This window comes from Brassica rapa, unplaced genomic scaffold (assembly GCF_000309985.2).
Source record: "Brassica rapa cultivar Chiifu-401-42 unplaced genomic scaffold, CAAS_Brap_v3.01 Scaffold0556, whole genome shotgun sequence".
Lineage (NCBI taxonomy): Eukaryota > Viridiplantae > Streptophyta > Magnoliopsida > Brassicales > Brassicaceae > Brassica > Brassica rapa.
The window spans coordinates 35,001-40,000 of NW_022610497.1; positions in this window are offsets into that span (position 1 = coordinate 35,001).

Genomic DNA, 5,000 nt, shown 5'->3' on the forward strand with positions numbered 1-5,000 from the left:
AGAGGGTGCATAAAGCATGCTCTGTACGGAGAGGTTGCTAGAAAGCATGCTCCGTCATGTGATACCCTATCGGGGATACATGTCAGTTATGTTGGATGTTCTAACCCGTGTGCCTTTGTGGCTGCCAGTTAAGTGTTCCATGGTTGTGTATATGATTAAAAAGCTCGAGTGAGGATGTGTAGTGAAGGTGTAGAGAGTCTTAGCATATATTATATTATTATGCTAATGGTGGATTATATTCTGCTGCTTTTCTTATTTATGTTCTTGTTGAGTCACTTGGGTTTCCACTGGGGAATTCTTGAGTGATGATTATTATTGTTGTTATTGTTAGGTGAACTCCTCGTCTTAGATTGTTTGGGGTTGGGATGGCGAGGGGTTGTATTTGTTAGTTGGGGTCCTGGCTCACTGAGTGACATTAGGTTACTCATTAAACTCACCTATTGTTGCAGGAAACCTTAGTGGGAGACCGGGTAGCATGGAAGCTGGACGTTAGGAGCATCGGAAGTACTTTTGCCTTTCCTATTGTAAAACGGTACTACTTAAATTCTTTGAATCGATATTGGCACTAGGCCTGGATCCATCTGTAATATTTTACTTGTAACGAATCTTTACTATATTTAATAAAAGTGATGTTTTATATTCGTTACAATGGTTCTCTGATAAATTGACTTGTCTGGTCTAAACACAACGTTAGGTTTAGGTACGGGTTGAAAAGCCTTAGGCCGCGATCTAACGGAACCGTTAACTCATAGTACGGGTTGCAAAACCTTAAGCCATGATTTAGCGGGACGTGTTAGGGGATGAACTGGTCGATGTTGCGGATTAAGTTCTGTGACTTTGACTGGATTGTCCCTAGCCCGTCATGTAGCGCTTCCGGACAATGCTGTTGGGTTGGACGGTCAGTCCTGTTCTTGTTTGATTGTTGGCTGGCCGATTGGCCTTTCATCTCCAACCCTTGGTGTGGGTCGTCCGTCGGTCATGTTCTTATTTTATTGTTGGCCGATGGCTCGACCTATGCCTAGGACGGTTCGGGGGTGTTACAGAGGTGGTATCAGAGCATGGTTTCGTCCATGCTTTCAGAACCTGCGTTTTTAATCGGTTTTCAAATATTTTATCGAGTCATAAAATATTTGAAAGGGATTTAGAGTATTCCGGTCACGTCCAGCCATTCTGGGTAAGAAATTTAGGATTTACCTTTTCGTTGGTTGTAGATGAATAATCGGGGTGCAAGTCAAGGTAGGCAGTGGGGATGGTCGTCAAGAGATGGTCGAGCATTTGGGGATTCAGAACAAGGGTTTTCTACAAGGGGCAGAATGGATCACCGAGATGTGAGTCAACGTTATGGAAATCAGTTTTCAAGAAGTCAGGGACATAGTCAATCACCGTTGCCAGCAAGTTCATATTCAAATGAACAACCAAGACGAAGAGGGAATCAAGAGGCTGAAATTCCACTGGGAATTCTGGTAGATTTGTTTACTCAAATGCTACGCCAAGTTTCAAGGATTGCACAACCTGAGGAATCCTTAAACATGGAGTATCTGAAGATCTTGAAGACGATGAAGGGTTTGGAAACATATAAGTTCAAAGGAGGAATCAACACGTTTGAGGCAGAAGAGTGGATGCACATGATGGATATAAACATTGAAGCCATGATCTGTCCAGAAAAATACAAGAAGAGAGTGGCGGTTTACTATCTACAAGGAGATGCTCGTAACTGGTGGGAAAGCGTGGAACGTCAACATGGAAATCATATTACATCTTGGGATGTATTTCAAAAGGAGTTCAGAAGGAAGTACTTCCCACCCGAGGCAAGACATCGATTGGAGAGGCAGTTCATCAATCTTACCCAAGGGGATAGGACAGTACGAGAATATAAAGCGGAATTCACAAGTCTTCGTCGCTTTGTATTTAACGGCCAAGAGAACGAAGCAACAATGATCTGAAACTTCATGTATGGATTGCGATCTGAACTAGGTAGCAGTGTCGCGGTAGGCAACTATGGAAATCTCACAGACTTAGTCGAGAGGGCCGTAAATGTGGAAGTTGCGGTAGCAGCAGAAGCCAAGTATGAATCAAAAAGAAAAGGCGTTAGTGCTCAGAAGGGAAAACATATAGTTCAGTTCAAGGATTCCAGTCAGCAAGGCCTATCTAGGAAAAGAAGCCATGAATCAAAATCTTGGGATGGAAACCAAGGATGTTTTTATTGTGGAGAGGTTGGTCACATTGCTCGACACTGCATGGCAGAGAAAGTTGCATTAGCAGAAGAACATTCCCCACTTGCCCTACTGGAAGACAGACCCCCGAGAAAGAGAAGAAATAGGATCTAGATCTTTAGAAAAACCTTAACCTTCAGGCCTACAAGGTAAGTAGGGGTTTTAACTTCCTTGTTTGAGTGTTTATTTGCCTGATTGGTTCTGATGTGTTGGGAAAAGATTAGTTTTTTTAATAGACGTTATGTGCTTTTGCACGAGAACTTGTGGTTTGTGTTCTTGTTGTGTGTAGGAACGTTGTGGCAGGTACTGACCCCCGAAGACCAAACCCTTGAAGATTGGTGGCTATGTTGGGTACATGTTTGGTTCTGAGGAGATATCTATCGAAAGGACATGATAGATATGGAAGACTTGATCATCACAAGAAATCAAGTTGAAGAAGTGACTAAGTACGAGTATGGTATCAATCGAGAGGACAAGATAGTATTATACCGAATGAGTGTTCCAGCAGAGTAGAGGCAAGAGGACGACTCGGTGATCATTCCAGTGAAGAGATATGAAGACAATTGAGGAGACCTTGAGGAAGACACTCAAGGAACCGTTGTGGACAGCGTAAAGATATATGGAGACGAGTTGAGAATGTCGTAACGATAAGCGATTGCGCAACTAAGAATTCGAGGACGAATTCTATTAAGGGGGGGGGGAGAATGTGATAACCCGCCCTTCGGGATAAGAATGGTCGAGACAGAAGATTGGTCGAACACCAACTTGGTGGTCGAATCGCGGGCGATAAAGATCGATCGGGAAATTTTGAAGAACGAGGTGGTCGAAGAATTGATCGTGAGTTAACTATGACTCGAATAAGTTCCTCGACTATAGTTAGAAGATGTCTCAGATTGATCAGACGGAGGTTTTGGAAGCATCACATTTTTCAAGGACGATGGTTTTAGAAGCTCGACGTTTTTGAAACCCGACGTTTCTTAACCACTAAGTAATCCGCAAAACTTCATATTAGCGGAATATTAATTCAGAGACATCATAATTTGGGAGCAGGACAGAAATTAAGCATGACAGGAAGCAAGAACGACGGGGACGAAGCAAGACGGAAAAACCCGAAGTTACCAAAATCCCTAATTTTGGTATTATGGAATTCTTCGAGGAAGCCGGAGGCTCGGGAAATATTACCGTCAAGGTTATAATGGAGTCTGGAGTTTATTAAAAATATTCCGAACGTCAGAACGGGAGCAGGAAAATATTTGGGATTAATCGTGGGCCAAAAATATGCCGGAAGGGTCAAGATCGCGTAAATCGACCGAGAATCTGGAGGCGTCTCAATGCATGTCATCAGGACGTGGTGTCAACCATATGATAAGCTGTCTGTCTACACAAGCACGAGGTGTCGGCACGCATGGAAGCAGCACATACGGACTGACACACAGAAGAACGAGATATCGCCATATCTGCAACCGCAGCATGCTGATCGACATGTGGGCACCGTGTGTTGCCGTGCATGTGATCCAGACATGCTGATGAACATCTAGTCGTCCAGGAAGGATAAGAGGTGTCACTTTGCATGAGCCCTGGCCATGCTGAAAGACATGTGGAGCACGAGGTCCCGCGGCGCATGCACCCTGAGCCATGTGAGCCGACACACGGGCTGCCACCGACCTGAATCTGATTGGCTGCTGTATTCTATAAATAGGCACGCCCACCTTCTCATTTCAACACATCCAGACAACTTCGGATCAGTTTAAAAACCTGAAAGAAAGTAAAGAGAGAAAGCAAGAGGTTTCGATAGTTTTCAAGAGTTTTCAAGAGTTTTCGGGATCAGTTACTACACAAGTTTTGGATCGACGCCTATAGAAGTTTCTGTTTGAGTTGAAAGTTGTTCCAGGGAGGCCATTCAAGGTTAGGCACGTTATTGAGGTCATTTGCGATAGGAGGCCACTTGAGGTGTTCAAGAAAGGGTTTTGGTCGAGGATTCGGGCAAGGGTCAAAGCCACAACGAACCAAACACTGTGAGTCACGGAAATTGATTGCTGACTTGTTTTCATGCAGGTTCCTGTTACTTGGAAGTTGGATCATGGCAGGAGGCCGGGTCTAACTGAGTAACAGTTTGATTAGTTAATAGTCGAGGTTTGGTTGATTGAGTTGATAGCATGCTTAGTTATTGTTTGGGAATCGTAGTAGCATGCTAATGGTTAGGTTGCTTGGTTAGTTAGCGAATGCGAACCCTTAGATAATATCGCTAGGTTGTGGTTAGATAGGTTTTCTGGAATCTATCTTTGGTTGATTGCATGCTTGGATGATTATTGCTATTGTGTTATTGTATGTTTGCATGCAGGGATTGTGATGATGTTATTCGTTAGTACTATAGAATTTAGGTCATATAGACCAAATTTCAAGTATGTATTATTATGGTTGAGTTAGTAGAGGATCGGGATCTAGGCCATATAGGCTGAGTTCCTAGTTATTGTTGTACTTAGCGTCCTAGGCCATATAGGCCGGATTGCTAGTACTAATGTTTAGTATCGAGCTTTGTCGATTGCTTGCCTGATCAGCAATGCTAGGATGTTACGCGGCAAGGAAGGTTACGTAAGCATGTCCCTACGCGGCTTGGCAGAGAGGTTGCATAAAGCATGCTCTGTACGGGAAGGTTGCTAGAAAGCATGCTCCGTCATGTTGTATCCTTGGTGGTGCTTCATGTTAGTTTGCGGCAAGGAAGGTTGCTAGAGTATGTCCCTACGTGGCTGGGCAGAGAGGTTGCATAAAGCATGCTCTGTACGGAGA